At 43.1% G+C, this 20,005-nt stretch overlaps 1 long non-coding RNA gene and 1 pseudogene across 1 annotated transcript in view; one reads left to right on the top strand and one right to left on the bottom strand.

Moving 5' to 3' along the window:
* Positions 1-20,005, bottom strand: part of LOC134984273 (uncharacterized) — a 410,866-nt gene that overhangs the window by 359,223 nt on the left and 31,638 nt on the right. The window lies entirely within an intron of this gene.
* Positions 6,287-6,405, top strand: LOC134984279 (5S ribosomal RNA; annotated as a pseudogene).

The raw sequence follows: 20,005 nt of genomic DNA, 5'->3' as shown, positions 1-20,005 counted from the left end.
TCTTGAGACCTATATTCTGGTTGCTATGTGCAGTTTATAGCATGTTTCTGCACATATATAAGGATAGAACAGCAGTTATTCAGGGTTACAGGATGTGAGGGGATGGAGTAAGGTTAGGACTTAGTGTTTGGTATCCAGAAGTGCAGTATCTTGAGACCTATATTCTGGTTGCTATTTGCAGTATATAGCATGTTTCTGCACATATATAAGGATAGAACAGCAGAGTTATTCAGGGTTACAGGATGTGAGGGGATGGAGTAAGGTTAGGACTTAGTGTTTGGTAACCAGAAGTGCAATATCTTGAGACCTATATTCTGGTTGCTATTTGCAGTTTATAGCATGTTTCTGCACATATATAAGGATAGAACAGCAGAGTTATTCAGGGTTACAGGATGTGAGGGGATGGAGTAAGGTTAGGACTTAGTGTTTGGTAACCAGAAGTGCAATATCTTGAGACCTATATTCTGGTTGCTATTTGCAGTTTATAGCATGTTTCTGCACATATATAAGGATAGAACAGCAGAGTTATTCAGGGTTACAGGATGTGAGGGGATGGAGCAAGGTTAGGACTTAGTGTTTGGTAACCAGAAGTGCAATATCTTGAGACCTATATTCTGGTTGCTATGTGCAGTTTATAGCATGTTTCTGCACATATATAAGGATAGAACAGCAGAGTTATTCAGGGATACAGGATGTGAGGGGATGGAGTAAGGTTAGGACTTAGTGTTTGGTATACAGATGTGCAATATCTTGAGACCTATATTCTGGTTGCTATGTGCAGTTTATAGCATGTTTCTGCACATATATAAGGATAGAACAGCAGAGTTATTCAGGGTTACAGGATGTGAGGGGATGGAGTAAGGTTAGTACTTAGTGTTTGGTAACCAGAAGTGCAGTATCTTGAGACCTATATTCCGGTTGCTATTTGCAGTTTATAGCATGTTTCTGCACATATATAAGGATAGAACAGCAGAGTTATTCAGGGTTACAGGATGTGAGGGGATGGAGTAAGGTTAGGACTTAGTGTTTGGTATACAGAAGTGCAATATCTTGAGACCTATATTCTGGTTGCTATGTGCAGTTTATAGCATGTTTCTGCACATATATAAGGATAGAACAGCAGAGTTATTCAGGGTTACAGGATGTGAGGGGTGGAGTAAGGTTAGGACTTAGTGTTTGGTAACCAGAAGTGCAGTATCTTGAGACCTATATTCTGGTTGCTATTTGCAGTTTATAGCATGTTTCTGCACATATATAAGGATAGAACAGCAGAGTTATTCAGGGTTACAGGATGTGAGGGGATGGAGTAAGGTTAGGACTTAGTGTTTGGTATACAGAAGTGCAATATCTTGAGACCTATATTCTGGTTGCTATGTGCAGTTTATAGCATGTTTCTGCACATATATAAGGATAGAACAGCAGAGTTATTCAGGGTTACAGGATGTGAGGGGTGGAGTAAGGTTAGGACTTAGTGTTTGGTAACCAGAAGTGCAGTATCTTGAGACCTATATTCTGGTTGCTATGTGCAGTTTATAGCATGTTTCTGCACATATATAAGGATAGAACAGCAGAGTTATTCAGGGTTACAGGATGTGAGGGGATGGAGTGAGGTTAGGACTTAGTGTATGGTAACCAGAAGTGCAGTATCTTGAGACCTATATTCTGGTTGCTATGTGCAGTATATAGCATGTTTCTGCACATATATAAGGATAGAACAGCAGAGTTATTCAGGGTTACAGGATGTGAGGGGATGGAGTAAGGTTAGGAATAAGTGTTTGGTAACCAGAAGTGCAATATCTTGAGACCTATATTCTGGTTGCTATGTGCAGTTTATAGCATGTTTCTGCACATATATAAGGATAGAACAGCAGAGTTATTCAGGGTTACAGGATGTGAGGGGATGGAGTAAGGTTAGTACTTAGTGTTTGGTAACCAGAAGTGCAATATCTTGAGACCTATATTCTGGTTGCTATGTGCAGTTTATAGCATGTTTCTGCACATATATAAGGATAGAACAGCAGAGTTATTCAGGGTTACAGGATGTGAGGGGATGGAGTAAGGTTAGTACTTAGTGTTTGGTAACCAGAAGTGCAGTATCTTGAGACCTATATTCTGGTTGCTATTTGCAGTTTATAGCATGTTTCTGCACATATATAAGGATAGAACAGCAGAGTTATTCAGGGTTACAGGATGTGAGGGGATGGAGTGAGGTTAGGACTTAGTGTATGGTAACCAGAAGTGCAGTATCTTGAGACCTATATTCTGGTTGCTATGTGCAGTATATAGCATGTTTCTGCACATATATAAGGATAGAACAGCAGAGTTATTCAGGGTTACAGGATGTGAGGGGATGGAGTAAGGTTAGGAATAAGTGTTTGGTAACCAGAAGTGCAATATCTTGAGACCTATATTCTGGTTGCTATGTGCAGTTTATAGCATGTTTCTGCACATATATAAGGATAGAACAGCAGAGTTATTCAGGGTTACAGGATGTGAGGGGATGGAGTAAGGTTAGTACTTAGTGTTTGGTAACCAGAAGTGCAATATCTTGAGACCTATATTCTGGTTGCTATGTGCAGTTTATAGCATGTTTCTGCACATATATAAGGATAGAACAGCAGAGTTATTCAGGGTTACAGGATGTGAGGGGATGGAGTGAGGTTAGGACTTAGTTTATGGTAACCAGAAGTGCAGTATCTTGAGACCTATATTCTGGTTGCTATTTGCAGTTTATAGCATGTTTCTGCACATATATAAGGATAGAACAGCAGAGTTATTCAGGGTTATAGGATGTGAGGGGATGGAGTAAGGTTAGGACTTAGTGTTTGGTATCCAGAAGTGCAATATCTTGAGACCTATATTCTGGTTGCTATGTGCAGTTTATAGCATGTTTCTGCACATATATAAGGATAGAACAGCAGAGTTATTCAGGGTTACAGGATGTGAGGGGATGGAGTAAGGTTAGGACTTAGTGTTTGGTAACCAGAAGTGCAATATCTTGAGACCTATATTCTGGTTGCTATTTGCAGTTTATAGCATGTTTCTGCACATATATAAGGATAGAACAGCAGAGTTATTCAGGGTTACAGGATGTGAGGGGATGGAGTAAGGTTAGGACTTAGTGCTTGGTAACCAGAAGTGCAATATCTTGAGATCTACATTCCGGTTGCTATGTGCAGTGTATAGCATGTTTCTGTGCATAGATATGCGCAGAATTGTAATATTCACAAATACTGTAAATACTGTACTCTTGATATTCGGCGGGAACCCAGTGGTGAACACCTGCAAGTACACCTGGACCAAGCATCACCCATTCATTTAAACCAACCTTTGACCCCTCATGTACTGTAAATGACCTGCCCTTTGACCTATGAAAGAAGAGCTTACATTTCCCATTGTACTGTATTTGGACACATTGAGGTATATTTACTAAAATTCGTATTTGTATCGATTTGGAGGGAGATTAATTACGAATGACATCGAATGTGTAATAATGCAACTTTTTGGATTTTTTGCGCCTCATTTACTAAGCTGCCGTATTTTACATTTTCGTGTTTTCCGATGTCGATGTCATTCGTATTTTTTTGCAGTGTTTTACGGGAGTGAATAGTAAAACACTGCCGACATGACAACAATGAAAATCGGCCGGATCTGTGAGATCCGTGCAGGGTTTCATTGTGCATCTTTTAATAAATTTAAAATAGTGTAAAAGTCAGAAAAAAAATTGCGTGGGGTCCCCCCTCCTAAGCAAAACCAGCCTCGGGCTCTTTGAGCCGGTCCTGGTTGACAAAATATGGGGAAAAAAATTACAGGGGATCCCCCATATTTCAAAAACCAGCAACGGGCTCTGCGCCTGGTCCTGGTTCCAAAAATACGGGGGACAAAAAGCGTAGGGGTCCCCCGTATTTTTGAAACCAGCACCGGGGTCCACTAGCCAGGTACATAATGCCACAGCCGGGGGACACTTTTATCTAGGTCCCTGCGGCCCTGGCATTACATACCCAACTAGTCACCCCTGGCTGGGGTACCCTGGAGGAGTGGGAACCCCGTAAATCAAGGGGTCCCCCCCTCCAGCCACCCAAGGGCCAGGGGTGAAGCCCGAGGCTGTCCCCCCCCCCCCACATCTGCTGCGGATGGGGGGCTGATAGCCTTGAGAAAAAAGTCTGAATATTGTTTTTAGTAGCAGTACTACAAGTCCCAGAAAGCCTCCCCCGCAAGCTGGTACTTGGAAAACCACAAGTACCAGCATGCGGTGGAAAACCGGGCCCGCTGGTACCTGTAGTACTACTACTAAAAAAAATACCCCAATAAAAACAGGACACACACATCGTGATAGTATAAGTTTATTACATACATGCACACCTCCAAACATACATACTTACCTATGTTCACACGAGGGTCGGTCCTCTTCTCCATGTAGAATCCATGGGGTACCTGTTGAAAAAATGATACTCACATAATCCAGTGTAGATCGGTCCTCTTCTGTTCTTTGTATAATCCACGTACTTGGCAAAATAAAAAAACGGACACCCGACCACGCACTGAAAGGGGTCCCATGTTTACACATGGGACCCCTTTCCCCGACTGCCAGGACTCCCTCTGACTCCAGTCAAAGAGGGTCCCTTTAGCCAATCAGGGAGTGCCACGTCGTGGCACCCTCCTGATTGGCTGTGTGCTCCTGTAGTGTCTGTCAGGCAGCACACGGCAGAGATACAATGTTGCGCCTATGCGCTCCATTGTATCCAATGGTGGGAACTTTGCAGTCAGCGGTGAGGTTACTTTCAGTCAACCGCTGACCGCAAAGTTCCCACCATTGGATACAATACCTCTCAGCATAGAAAAAGGCTGCTACTTTTAGCGAATGAACAAGCTCCTCCCAGCGAAACATGCGTCACTTCCGGTCCGGCACCCGACTTCCGGTACCTCGGCAACGGGGCTCCGACGGGCGGACTCCTTCCAGCACACGCCGCAAGTATATCACTGCTCCCTGCAGCGGACTGAAGCCCCCTGGTCATTTTTCTCCCTGTGTACCTAGCGCAATTACAAGGGAGAAGCTACCCTCATTCTGTGCATGGTGCACGGATTGTTTCCCCGGCAACACTTAAGCCGGAAACAATGTTTGCCTGAGGTTTCCTTGTTTAATTTACATTTATACAGGTTATTCACACATTGCAAGGTAACCGTTCTTTCAGCTGTCAATGAATGCAAATACTAAATCCTTGGATATTGTGCACAGATACATGGCATTTATCTAATGCAGAGGTATTATTGTCAGCCGTTAGTTTTGGTGCAACAATTAGGTGTTTAATTACCCCAATAATTAATTAGTTTTATCACTAACTTCACCAATGTAGTCAGGCAATCATTCTTGACCTTAGGCATTCCGCTTGCAGAAGAGCTTTCACCCATTTATTATTAGAGCAGTGCCTATTTATACATACTCTGCTCTTATTAAGTGTGATGATTTTTCCAAACTTAATTGGATCCTTTATACAACTGTTTATTTGTAAACAGTATATTAGCTGCGTTTGCAGCGTATGTGTTGGTTCTAATATTGAATTTCTCAAAAAATCACATGTTGAGATTTGAGTCCGTATTTTTGCAGTATTCTCAGCAATCAGTTATTGTGACAACTATATCCAAATAATTCTTTCTTCCAGCGATAGAAATCAGCTGCTTCTTGCAGCCTATGTGGTCTATCTACAAACAATTGTATCTGTCTGCATTGAGACACAGTGCTGCCTAGACATCTTTATGCAGCATCCTATGTCAAATTGTCTATATGATTGAACAGTCAGCTGCCTTTGCTGCCCTAGTGGTGTATTCTAAGGGTATTGTCATATTGTTACATGAAGCATTACTCACATTATATTTAGCAACCGTTCATTGTGGAAACTATTTACAATCGCTGCCTCTCGTTACAATGAGATAGGGTGCTGCTTAGACAGCTTTATACAACAATTATGTCAATCTTTATTCAGCATATGGTATTCCGCAAGATTGTCTATTTTAATTGTATCATATTAATACATTTTTGACATACCATGACTATACTTGTCTCACCTTCATTTATTTGAGGTGATTCTTGCATTGTTCCTTACTATAGTTCTACCGTGGAGGATTTCATCAGTGAATAATCTCTCCATATTTTGGCCCCTCTGAAAACCACAGGGGTCTCTCCTGAAGACCATTAATTGGCTATTGTTTATTCAACATTTCTGTTTACAGAACCATAATTCGCTAAAAGTAGCAGCCTTTTTCTATGCTGAGAGGTATTTACCATATCTTCTACAGTCATACCATGCTGGATCTGCCCGATCTCGTCTGATCTTGGAAGCCAAGCAGCGCTGGGCCCGGTCAGTACCAGAAAGGGTGACCTTCTGGGAATACTGGGTACTGTAGTCCCATTAAGGTACATGCCTTTCATTGATTAGCAAAATTCATTTGCAAGCTAACGTTGCAGAATACACATTCTAGCTGACCACTCTAACAGGAGTCCGGTAATATAAAAGCCGGTCTTTTCTTGTATCTCTCATATGAAATATACATGTGTATATCCAATCATAGAGTGATATAGATAACAAGAATTTCTATTTTCGCATTGGACAAACGTCTAACAGTAATACTCGCTTAAAATCCAGTGGATGCATAGACAAACTTTCTGTCACCCACTTTTAAAGAAGCGAGTGACATATCAATACATCGTCATCTACACATGCTATTTAATACTTGTTTTAACCTATTTTGCGTATTTATGCAGCAATGTTTTTTCTCATATGGCCAATTAATTAATTTTTTCCTAATTTTTTCCTTATATGATTTTTTTTCGTCTGTAGAACATATTAAAAGTTAAGTTTTAATGCTTCATATACATTTTTCATAACTTCATTATTCAGTTAATGTAAATAAAGTGTGCCCCAGAGAGACATACCAAACAGCCTTTCTTTTGCTTCTTTGCAAAACAACCTTCAACAGTTTCTTCTGAAATAATGGCCCTCATTCTGAGTTGATCGCAGCAGCAAGAAAGTTAGCAATTGGGCAAAACCATGAGCACTGCAGGGGAAGCAGATATAACATGTGCAGAGAGAGTTAGATTTGGGTGGGTTATTTTGTTTCTGTGCAGGGTAAATACTGGCTGCTTTATTTTTACACTGCAAATTAGATTGCAGATTGAACACACCCCACCCAAATCTAACTCTCTCTGCACATGCTATATCTACCCCTCCTGCAGTGCTCATGGTTTTGCCCAATTGCTAACTTTCTTGCTGCTGCGATCAACTCAGAATGAGGGCCAATGTCCGGGAGCACCGCCAACCCTGTTCTGCCTCAAAAGCTTTTATAGGCAAAATTGGCAGCTTTATGTTGGTCAAAATTCTTATTTGTTGTTTCATTGGTATTATAATTTTGTATCAAGTAATGTACAATCTGGTGCAGTGCAGACTCCAAAAAACCCCACCCAGTACAGTTATGCTGCTTTCACATCGCAAAACCTGCTTTTGAAATGGTATTTGAAATGGTTCTTAAAACGGGTCTGAGCAGTTAAACCCCTTTCACATCTCATGTTGTAACCAGTAAATTACCATTTCAATCCCGTTTTGGTACCTTTCACACTGAACCCGTTTCACCCATAGAAAACAGTGGTTGTCATTATAAATGGACTTTTCTGGCCCACACATTATTATTAATTAATTCATTATAATTATATATTATATTATTATATATTTTTTTAAATTATTATAATTTTTTTTAGATGGAATGGTTAAATCCCTGAAAAAAATGGCGTGGGGTCCCCCCTCCAAAGCATAACCAGCCTCGGGCTCTTCGAGCTGGTCCTGGTTCTAAAAATGCGGGGAAAAAATTGACAGGGGATCCCCCGTATTTTTAAAACCAGCACCGGGCTCTGCGCCTGGTGCTGGTGCAAAAAATACGGGGGACAAAACGAGTAGGGGTCCCCCGTATTTTTCACACCAGCATCAGGCTCCACTAGCTGGACAGATAATGCCACAGCCGGGGGTCACTTTTATGCCGTGCCCTGCGGCCGTGGCATTAAATATCCAACTAGTCACCCCTGGCCGGGGTACCCTGGGGGAGTGGGGACCCCTTAAATCAAGGGGTCCCCCCCCCAGCCACCCAAGGGCCAGGGGTGAAGCCCGAGGCTGTCCCCCCCCATCCAATGGGCTGCGGATGGGGGGGCTGATAGCCTTTGTTGTAAAAGAAAAGATATTGTTTTTTCCAGTAGTACTACAAGTCCCAGCAAGCCTCCCCCGCAAGCTGGTACTTGGAGAACCACAAGTACCAGCATGCGGGAGAAAAACGGGCCCGCTGGTACCTGTAGTTCTAATGGAAAAAAAATACCCAAATAAAAACAGGACACAGACACCGTCGACAGTAAAACTTTATTACACACTGCCGACACACACATACTTACCTATGTTCACACGCCGACATCGGTCCTCTTCTCCATGTAGAATCCAGGGGTACCTGAAAATAAAAGATCAATATACTCACCTCAACCAGGCTCCAGAGATAAATCCAGGGACTTGGCAAAAAAAGAAAACGAACAACCGGACCTGCGGACCGAAAGGGGTCCCATGCTGACACATGGGACCCCTCTCCCCGAATGCCGGGACATCACGTGACTCCTGTCACTGAAGTCCCTTCAGCCAATCAGGAAGCGCTACTTCCGTGGCGCTCACCTGATTGGCTGTGCACTGTCTGAGCTGTCAGACAGCGCATCGCAAAGCCGCTCCATTAACTTTCAATGGTGGGAACTTAGCGGCTAGCGGTGGGGTCACCCGCCGGTCAGCCGCTGACCGGCGGGTGACCTCACCGCTAGCCGCTAAGTTCCCACCATTGAATATAATGGAGGGAGCTGTGCGATGCGCTGTCTGCTCAGACGCGCAGAGCCAATCAGATGAGCGCAACGAAGTTGCGCTTCCTGATTGGCTATACAGACCTTTCTGATTGCAAATACCGTTTCAGACCCTTTCACACTGCACAGTGAAATGGGACTGAAACGGGTAGAACCCTTCTTTTTTACCGTTTCAAAATACAGGTATTTTGAAAACGGTAAATTGAAGGGGACCCTTTCACATCGCAGCTTGACCCGTTTAGGAAGCCAGTTAAATCGGCAAAATACCGGGTACAAGCTGCGATGTGAAAGGGGTATTACTGTTTAGTGTTGTAGATTTCTTGATACAAGTAAGTGACTTAACCTGTTTGCTACTAGATGTCACATGTTACACATAAATCCCTGGTGCTCTTGCAGTCTGGGTTGAACATTGCATGTGACTACGTAACAGAAAACTATATTATGTTCCTCCAATAAGTGTGAGTGGAATAAAATAGTCTCATCTTGTGCCTGTATTCTGTATAAATGTATTATTCCTATCAGAAAGGTGTTACCTGGGTGTTATATATATAGTTACTGGGATACTAGTGGGCTTATAGAGAGTGTTTGATCCCAGGATGTAAATAGATTATCTTCATATACAAATTATGGATCGTACTTCATTGTCCTGGTTGAGGCATTTGGGTGTTTGGGTCACCATGTGGATTAAACCTTACGCAGTTCCTCCCTGTTGATGGTGTGCATGTAGTCACCCCCTCTCCAGTTTTTCTTAACCTCCTTCAGCCCTGTGACCTTGAGTAGTGTGGGATCTGATTCGTGATGTTCTTTGTAATGTAAGGAGAGTGAATGTTCTTCTGAACCTTTTTCTAATAATCCATATGTGTTCATTTATTCTCATTTTGAGTGGCTGTATAGTTCTTCCTATGTATTGTTGTGGGCAGGGACATAATAACATATATATGATGCTATTGCTGTGGCATGGTAAGTTGTCCTGTGTGTTACATGTTGTAGAATGTGAAAAGAGGATTTTGGTACTTACCGATAAATCCATTTCTCTGAATCCACTCGGGGACACTGGAACAGCTTATACAGTAGGAGTGTGAAGCTTGCAGCTGTAGGTGTGGCACAATCTAAAAATTAGCATTGTCTGCACAGCCGGCTCCTCCCCCTTCATGCTCCACATCCCTCAGTTTGGAAAATTTGACGGAGAGAATAGGACATGAGACTACAAACCAATGGCGAGGAGCCTACCGTACAACAAATCAAACAGCATCCAAGAACTCTTAACAGAAACCAACGCTGTTTGCACAAACTGTTTAACAAGAACCTTGAACACAGCAGGTTGACAGCACTGAGTGGGGGCGTCCAGTGTCCCCGAGTGGATTCAGAGAAATGGATTTATTGGTAAGTACCAAAATCCTCTTTTCTCTTTCATCCACTAGGGGACACTGGAACAGCATTATACAGTAGGGGACGTCCTAAGTTACTCCCATGGGTGGGATTGCTGTCAGTGGCCTGCAAAACTAAGCGTCCAACTTAGAATCTCTGGACGCAAACATCTTGAACTTGTAGAATCTTGTAAATGTGTGTGCTGATAACCACGTTACCTTTATGCAAAGCTTAGTAGTAGAGGCGGCTCTGGCAGCCGCCCATGAGACACCCACAGATTTGGTGGTATGGGCACCAACCTAAACCAGAACTCTTTCACCAAAGGATACATAAGCCTGCCTAATGGTAAGACTAATCCATTTGGCCAGGGTCTGCTTAAATGCTGGCCAACCCTTCTTTGGACCATCATAAAGACCAAACAAATGGTCGGCACCATAGACGGTCAGACTTGGTTGTTTTTGGAGGCCACCCTGAGACCCTCAAGGTGTGGATGGCCGTCCTGGTCTGTCCTCCTCGGGGTGTAGCTTAAAATACAATGTTTTATCAACACAGGGAATATTTCTGGCCACGGCGACCAGAAGCAGGCGTACTTCCGGTTATACGTTCCAGGATGCGTTCCACGGTTCATATTATGAATCCAGAGATCGTTTTTATACCACATTGTTTTATTGTCACTTTTTTACAGATTATAATTATATTGAAGATTTTAAGTATATAGTGTTTAATTGTTGTTTATATGGAATTACAACATCTCATGACCCGGAAGTGCCATTCACCCGGAAGTAATTTACCTCCATACTATTTAGTTGCAGTTTCATTATCCTACTGTCACATTGCCCTGACAAAGAGCATCTGCTCGATACGCGTTGGCCTGTGACAGAAGGATCATCTTCAGGTTTGGACAGAGTGTTACAGCCGGAATCTAATTTGAGTGAGGGAGTCCTGTATCCGGAATCTGGTACTTCCAATTAAGATCTACACGCCTAAATTCGATTCTCAATCTGGTAAATGCCTCCAATCCTTATCTTTTTAACAGTATTGTATGTTTGTTCAAATAAATTGTAAAAACGGTATCACGCTATGTGGAGTTTGTTTAATTTCTTGTTCCCACATATTCAATTGAGAACATACCGCTGGGAATAATAAGTGAAGATCTACACACTAATTAATGACTGGAAAACAACATTGATCTGGTAAAGCCTCTAATTTATTCAATGTTGGAGACAGATATAGAATATTGAGTCTTCTATATTTTCATATGGGATATATTGGAAACAATATTACACTATATATATTGTTCTTATCTATTTACATGATATTTGACGTATAAGAAGTATACCCACTTGGAATATCTATCCTCATCATAAATCCAGTTTCCAAGATAAGTATCAATCCCACATCAAAGGTGTTGCATGCACACACTCATTTCTGATAGAACCTAAGCGCACCAGATTCTCTGTCACCATCCCACTTTTTTAAGCAAACAAATGGTCCGACTTTCGTAGAGCTCTTATAAAGGCCAAAGACATGTCCCTATCTGCAACTCCTTGAAAAGATGGGACCGCAATTGGCTGGTTCACATGAAAATCCCGAAACGACCTTAAGAAGGAACTCAACCCTTGTTCGGATTTCCGCCCCATATCTTCATGGAAAATTAGAAAAAGGCCTCTTACATGATAAGGCTCCCAACTCAGGGACCCTACTGGCCGAAGCTAGGGCAAGTAATAACGTGACCCTCCAAGAGAGATATTTCATCTCTGCTCTCTCCAAAGCCTCAAAGGTTGTTGATTTTAAATATCCCAACACTAAGTTTAGGTCCCACGTGTAGTGGGAGGACGGAAAAGAGGTTGTATCCTCAGAACCCCTTGCAAGAAGTTTGAACTTCCTGTAAGGATGCTAAACGCTGTTGAAATAGGATGGAGAGAGACGAAAACTGCTTCTGTAAAGAACCTAATTTTAGCCCTCCATCTAAAACCGGTTTGGAGGAAACTTAGAAGTCTGGATAAGTGGAATTCTTTCGAATCCGACCACGATCCTAACACCAGTCCATGTATATCCTCCATATTCTGCAGTAGTGCATGGCCGTGACTATCTACCGAGTGGCTATAATCCTAGGAATGGCTGCTCTTTATATCCCTGTGTTTAAGATCCGGGTCTTAAGAGTCCTGTCGTTAAACGCAGCCTTCTGTCTGAGGTAACCTCCTGGAGTCTTTCGCTCATAGCCCCCGCAAGTCCGAGTACGAACTCCTGCGGGGCCAATCTGGTGCTATTAGAATTTCCCAACTCTCTTTCCCATTTCACCCTAACTAGAACTCTGGGTATGAGCGGGGAAGTTGGAAAAATGTAAACCCTTCTGCAACACCAAGGAAGTCTCATAGCATCCACTCCTTCTGCTGCTGGATATCTCGTGCTGGCCACATACCTGTGCAGCTGATGGATTATTTTGAGAGGCCAGTAGGTCTACCTGAGTCAGGCCCTATCTCCCTACCGCCTTATTGATTTCTGGATGCATGTCCTGGCGACTGAGATAAACTGCTTCCCAGTCCTCCATTCCTGAAATGAACTATATTGAAAGGACGATGTAAACACTGATTTACATACAGGACTAAAAGCAACACTTTAAAAATAAATTTCATACACTTTAAATGAAGCCGCTGCGGCCGCTATACTTAATCCACAACCTACGTACTTATTACACCATTAGGGTATAGAGTCCCGTATCATGTACAGACTTTGCGTACACACGCCACGCTGGCTGTACAAAGTACACACAGCGCGTACACACCCAAAGTTACACAGTGAACCCTTAACAGATATGCATGTGATAGTAATACACTTTAAACCTTAGCAGGGAAAGGAAAACACGACACCAGATTTGTATTTAAACTGCTGGGTTCCGACACCACAGCATATTATTACTGAAAGGGGGTTACAATCACAAAGCAATACAATACAAAAGAATAATGGCTACAGTCAATGGTACATACTTGTTTGAATTTTGCCACCATCTAGATAGATAACTTTGTAAGTCTTGAGAGAGAGAGAGAGACCAGGCCAGCAGCTGGCTCCTTTTTTACAATATTCCAAAACTTAACACAATGGTTACTGTAATCTCTTTGTCCATTGGACACAGGGATTGTCATTTACAGTACAGGAGTGGTCATAGGTTGGTTTGAATAGGTGGGCGATGTCTGTTCACGATACACTTGTGGGTGGTCTCCTCTGGGTTCCCGCCGCATACCTAATGTAAGTAAATACAGTTTATATTTATATTCTGCTCCTGCACATAACTATTCGCAGGAGCGTGCGATCTTCTGCAAACCAACACCGGAATATTACCCTTAAAAATACCCTACAGCTGGATACCAAACACCACCTTATAACCTTGTTCTGTCCCCTCCTATCCTGTAAAGGTGAATCCCTTTGTTCTGATACCATTTAAACTAGTGATGAGCGGATTTGGTTTTACTCGGTTTTACTCGGTTCTCAAAACGGCATCTTATTGGCTCACGGATGTCACGTGTTTTGGATAGCCAATAAGATGCTGTTTTGAGAACCGAGTAAAACCGCGTAAAACCGAATCTGCTCATCACTAATTTAAACTGTTGTAACTTGCTGGTGTGGTGCAGTGAGACTATGTGTACATTGTGCACTATTTAGATTAAATATGTAATGTGTTTTGATAGCTTTTCCATGCGTCCACAAACCCTACCGTAAATACTCATACCACGCGCTAATGCGCAGGACCGCGGGAGCAACTATATGCAAATTGCGAATATGCGCGCGCACAGCAGAACAAGTACACACAAGGAGGCTATCTGTGTGTAGTTTGTACGTGATGTGTGTACCGCAATATTTTGTGACTTCGACAGTCCACCCTTTGGCAGTCACCAATAACTGCCACTACCTAATCAATAAACACAAAAATATCTATACAATATCTACAGAAGCTTGGATGGTTGGGGAGAGTTGTAGGTGGGAAATATATGACCTAGTGGGATAGTAAAAGCATGTATGCATGAATCCATGTCTGAGGGGCATGTATCATCATATATGTTCTACATAAGCTTCGAGGTATTGCGAAGTATACATTAAATCCTTTTCATCCCGTATTAAGGGTCTGTAAATGGGCCAACAAACACTACCGAGCTCTTTTCGGGCTTCTTGTTCCAACAAATGGGGTGCACATTTAGTTGATGATACATGGAGGGGAAAACATATGTGAGTGCTAGTATATGTGGATATCACCTGTTGACTATGTGTGCCATTACCTGGAGGTTGCAGAGGTGAAGATAAGACACATATCTAAAAATACATTCACATAAACATTTTGGGTAGGGCTGATGTCTTTTCCGGATGGATGTATCTGGGCAGAGGGGGGGGGGGGGGGGGGGGGGGCAAAATAAAAACGGGTGAAAGAAACAGGCCATGAAATTTATTTGCAATCCTTATCATAACACTGTCTCTATGGATGGGTCATAAATTAAATTTGCTGCTATAACGGCGCCCTTGCTCCTTAGACTCATCAAATTTGTGCCGTGCTTGCGACGCGTTAGAATTTGAACACGCCTAAATATAGAACCAATAATTATGACGACTCCCAGGATACAAAGGAGAAACTTCCCCACACTCATAATGACATTCTGAGCCCACTCTCCTAAACCTGAGAACCATTTGCGTGGGTTCAACCATGAGACCCAGCTGTCAGTTCATTACTCACAGTCGCTAAGGTAAGGTTATGTTTCCTCCTGAACTCCCACTTCAACTGCAAGATATCGTCCATCTTTTGATCGATGATCTCCGTGGGGTCATCAGTGCTGTTCGTGATATATGTACAGCACTTCACCCCATATTGAGTTGCCAGAGTAACACAGTACCCACCTGTCACGGCTGTGATATAATTAAGGACCATCCTGTGCTGAATCAGTTCCTTCTTGTAAGCTTGTAACTCCCTTCCCGTATACCTGAAGGTGTCATAATACATCTCAGTGATATTATCTATCAAGTTCGCTGGCGCATGGATATACCTATAATTTATAGTTCCTCTGGCAGTACGGGTGATGTCTAATGCGAGAAGGAACTGAATCCCGGTGGATTCGTGGATCAAATCAGAGGCTACGTGCTCTGCCCTATCTATGAGGTGTCTCTTGATGATGTGTTCATAGTGAGTATGAGTATAAGGAGCCTGAGCACCTCGGTGAACGTCTTTCATTCTATCATGGGTTATGGTCATGACCTCTGGTAGTACTCTCCCAATATAACACAATCCCTCTGAGCTCGGGGCAAGCCACTTGTACGCTTTCCTCCCACATATGAAATAGGCATCATCTGGGAGAACATAGGGGACAAAATATAACATCACCATATTACAAATTTTCCAAGTAAAGAAACCAATCCCTAGTCATCCCATCTGCTCAGTACAAGTATCGGGCTGGATGATATGAGCACAATACCCTGACGATACTTTTCCAACCCACATGGTCTTGCTTCCACGAGTATACCTATACCGAAAATACCTCCCACTGTTGGCTATTTGGCGTACAAGTTCAGAGTCTATGGGTATCCTATCAGCTCTGTGTGAGAAGGTCATTGTCTGGTTATTCCATGTCAGTTCCCAATTTACAGGTTTTCAGTAATTGGAAATATTAAAGCACAATAATGACCTTCTACAAGATACTGGTGGAGCTTCAAACTAAGGGGCCTAGAGATATTGAATTTCTTGTCCACCGGTCTCCCACCCCGCAATTCGAGTACCTCATCTATTGCTAAAGGGTACGGTACTAATCCTGACTTGCTCTGACCTTGAGGTACTTGTGAACACACCCAGCATTCTGTCTGGTTTAAGACCTTACCCACTAGTGAGTGGTAATCACTCAACAGATGGCGGTCCATGTTGATATTAAGGTTGGACTGACATCTCTGGATGCACCCATCCTCAACTATATTCTCACAATTCCTACACATACAATATTCATCAGACAATAACCCCTCACAGTGCCTCCGAGCTCCCTGACTACCAGAGCGCTTACTGATGCCAGCCTTTACTTGAGCGATGTGCCGCTCCTGAGATCCTAGAGAAAAACAACTTCAAAATACAGTGCGCAATAAAACAGTGGTGCAGCTACACAGTATAACACAAGTGTGCATCCAAAACACACTGACTGATATGGGTGAAGAAAAGAAGTGTATACTAGTAATAGCGCTCTCCAGTAACCATGGTTACTGGAGAGCGCTATTACTAGTATACACTTCTTTTCTTCACCGCTCCTGAGATCCTACAAATTCATACTCGCCATCAGAACCCATTCCAGATCCCTGCTCGACCTCTCTGGGACCCTTACCAAAACAAACTATCCTGATCAAAACCAGAATTACTAACAGAACCCGAAACACAGTCTCTTGTGATCGATCCATTTCGTTAGGGGAAAGGAGGAAAATAAGGAGAAAAGAAAGGAAAATGCAGGGGGAGGTGAAAAAAGAAAATGGTGCGACAACCGTTCTAGCTCTTGTTACAGTCCTGCCTCTCAACTTTCCCAGAACAAACACTCCAGTGATACGAGATTCTCTACACTCTGCTCTTTGTCACGAGTTCTCTCCGGGTCAGCGACCTTCTTGCAGGGGGACGATTAGACCCAAGTCTCTCTGTTGGCGACCTTCAATGCTGTTGTGCTGGTTAACAAGACTTGGAATGGTCCTTCCCACCTGTCTATGAGGCAACCTGAGCGTAAGAAATTTCGAATCATCACATAATCCCCAGGCTCAATGTCATGACATTTACTGTTCGGTAGGTCAGGAATCACCAGCTTTAAATTTCTTTGTTGATTTCTCAGCTGCTGGCTCATCCCAACCAAATATTTCACAGTCACTTCATTATTACATTTCAAAACATCCTGGGGGTCTATCATTACATGAGGTTGTCGACCAAAAAGAATTTCAAAGGGTGATAAGTTAAGTGGAGACCTGGGAGTGGTTCTGATGCTGTACAACACTAGTGGCAAAGCTTCTGCCCACAACAATCCAGTCTCAGCCATTACTTTGCTCAGCTTGTTCTTAATAGTGCTGTTCACTCTCTCTACCTTTGCACTCGCCTGTGGGTGGTACGGAGTATGCAGCTTGCTATTAATTCCCATCAGTTTGCACATGACCTGAAAGACTTCACCTGTAAAATGGGTACCCCTATCACTTTCAATTATTCTAGGGATACCATATCTACACACAAATTCCTGCCCAATTTTCTTTGCAGTGAACGTAGCAGTATTTGTGGTGGCAGGGAACGCTTCTACCCAGTTGGAAAACATATCTATACAGACTAACACATATTTCAAATTCCTACAGGGTGGTAACTGTATGAAATCGATTTTTATTACCTGAAAAGGGCCGTCTGTCGGGGGGATATGGGATGGCTCTGTTGGTATTGTCTTTCCAATATTCTTCCTCAAGCAAGTAAGGCATGTCATTGCTCTCTTACCCGCATGAGAAGAGAACCTGGCGCACACCAGTAGGCTCTCACCAACTCGCACATACCCTCTTTGCCCAGATGAGTCAGACCGTGTGCCGCCTCAGCTAAACTTGGAAGATATGCTCTGGGGGCCACTGGCTTACCGTGTTCACCTGTCCACAGTCCTGAGGACTCCTGGCCATACCCCTTTGCCCTCCAGACTGCCTTTTCCTGTAGGGAACACAAATTTTGCATTTCAACTAATTGTGTGTAGATCGTGTTAAATGTCATCAGTGATGTGATGTTAGTTTGTATGGGGGTGCTTGCTGCTGATTTAGCAGCTTCGTCTGCCCGGCTGTTACCAAGTGAAATTGGGTCTTAGTTGTGTGTGCTTTGCACTTGATAACAGCCACTCTGTCTGGTTCCTGTATTGCTGTCAAAAGCCTTTTGATGTGGGATGCATGCGCTACAGGTGTGCCAGCTGCCGTCATGAAATTTCTAAGGCACCATAGGGCCCCAAAATCATGCACCACTCCACAGGCGTACCTAGAATCTGTGTATATATTAGCTGACTTACCCTTGGCCAATTCACACGCTCTGGTTAGGGTAACCAACTCAGCAACTTGTGCTGAGTGCGGTGGGCCAAGGGGTTCAGCTTCTATGATACCTTTGTCATCTACAACTGCACATCCAGTGCACAAGTCTCCCGAGTCTGTCTGTCTGTGGCAACTACCGTCAGTGTAGAAGGTAAAGTCTACTCCTTCCAGTGGGTTGTCACTGATGTCAGGTCTTGCTGTTGTTGGAGATAAGCCACCTCTTATCAAATTCCTTCAATTGTCTGTTGTTACCCTTTGTTTACCAATCGATTGGGAATCCCAGGAAGCTGACACCACACGTCAGTTATGTCCAGCAAAATGAGACTGCCTTCACTTTATATAGCATGACATTATATGGAGAAAAAGCTACTTGCATGAACACTTGATACACGTCATATTTCAAAACAATAATGCATCTCTTCTCATAACTCCTCTCAGGATGTCACCCCACTTCATGTCCTTCATGTTTTTCAAGTATTATAGCTACGACCTTGCTTCGCACAGAATGTACTAACTATGAAATGTCAGTATTATTATGATTAACTCAGCAAAGCATACTTCTACTTCACTACATCATGGCTGCTACTTAACAAAATGGCTGACATGCTTAAGCTATCTATCATCTATCTAGCATCTATCTTCCTCACTGTGAAAGTCTGATTCAGGTATTCCATACAATCATGCGTATCAGTCTCTGTACTAAATCCTCCTTCACCATTATTCTCCTCCTCCACCCTTTGTGCCTGTCCAGGCACATTTGGCAAGAAAGTTGCAGGATTTAGTGAGCTGCATCTCTTAATGGTGATGTTTACAGGGGCCATCAGTGATAATTCCCACTTTGTAAACCGAGCATATGAGACATGTCTGGTTTGGGTGGGGTTTAGTAAGGCTGATACTGCATGAGGTGTATGAATGGTCAGGTCATGTCCTAACACTACGTCCTCGCTTTTACTTACCAGCAAAGCTATCACTGCAACACTTCGCAAGCAAGTGGGGAGAGACCGCACTACAGTGTCCAACTGTGCACTGTAGTAAGCTACTGGTCTGCTGGCATCACCATGTCTCTGAGTTAAGACCCCTGCCGCGCACCCAGCACTTTCAGTACCGTACAATTCAAAGGGCTTCTCATAATCTGGCATACCGAATGCAGGTGCCTGTGATAGGCACTGTTTGAGTCTCTCAAATGCCATTTCGACTCATCTGTGTGAGAGATCCGTTCTGGTTTGTTCGAAGAGACCATTTCTTGCAAAGGTAAAGCCAGTATAGAGAACCCTGGAATCCAGTTTCAACAGTACCCACACATTCCAAGGAAAGTGCGGATCTGTTGTGGCGGAGTCATGTCACAAATCACCTGTATTCTATCAGCAGTGAGGTGTCTAAGTCCTTGAGTCAAGCAATGTCCCAAATATTTGACCCTTATCCTTTGAAACCTTGTGTCCTGTTTGGGAAATATGGAACAGAAGCTGTTTCATGTCTTTCAAGGACGAATGAGTCAGAACACAACAATAAGTCATCAACATACTGTATTAGTACTGATCCACTCTCAGGTTGAAAAGATTGTAAACAGTCATGCAAGGCCTGGGAGAAAATACTCGGGCTGTCAATAAAACCTTGGGGGAGACGAGTCCAGGTGTACTCTACTCCCCTGCATGTAAAGGCAAAAAGGTACTGGCTGTCAGGGTGAACAGGGACAGAAAAGAAAGCAGAACAGAGGTCAATGACAGTGAAGAA

This window comes from Pseudophryne corroboree (assembly GCF_028390025.1).
Source record: "Pseudophryne corroboree isolate aPseCor3 chromosome 3 unlocalized genomic scaffold, aPseCor3.hap2 SUPER_3_unloc_46, whole genome shotgun sequence".
Lineage (NCBI taxonomy): Eukaryota > Metazoa > Chordata > Amphibia > Anura > Myobatrachidae > Pseudophryne > Pseudophryne corroboree.
Note: the sequence above shows the minus strand (reverse complement) of the source record. Positions and strands in the feature narration are given on the sequence as shown.